This window comes from Theobroma umbraticum, unplaced genomic scaffold, assembly GCF_002168275.2.
Source record: "Theobroma umbraticum cultivar Fairchild unplaced genomic scaffold, ASM216827v3 scaffold_12.1, whole genome shotgun sequence".
Classification (NCBI taxonomy): Eukaryota; Viridiplantae; Streptophyta; class Magnoliopsida; order Malvales; family Malvaceae; genus Theobroma; species Theobroma umbraticum.
The window spans coordinates 4,274,840-4,275,160 of NW_018397269.1; positions in this window are offsets into that span (position 1 = coordinate 4,274,840).

Here is a 321-nt window from a genome sequence, read left to right on the forward strand (position 1 = left end):
TTCAAGTTACAAAAATTTTTCTATCTAACCTTGGTTTTACACTTTGATGTAACTAATTACATTTTATAATCAAGAAACTTTAAGTTACATTTAAGGGAAGTTAGGTGAGAAAAGAATTTTACAACCCAGAGAAAATAGAGAAAAGACAAGCTGTGCAGACCCTATTTTAAAATAAAGATCATGAAAAATAAATTTAACCATTCATGACTTAATCTTCTAAGGTCTACATCCATAATCATCCGCATGCTTTATAATCAAAATAAAAAACATAGAAATAAATGCAAGCTCAATATCACTTGGTGATCTTGTGTGTTATTTGAG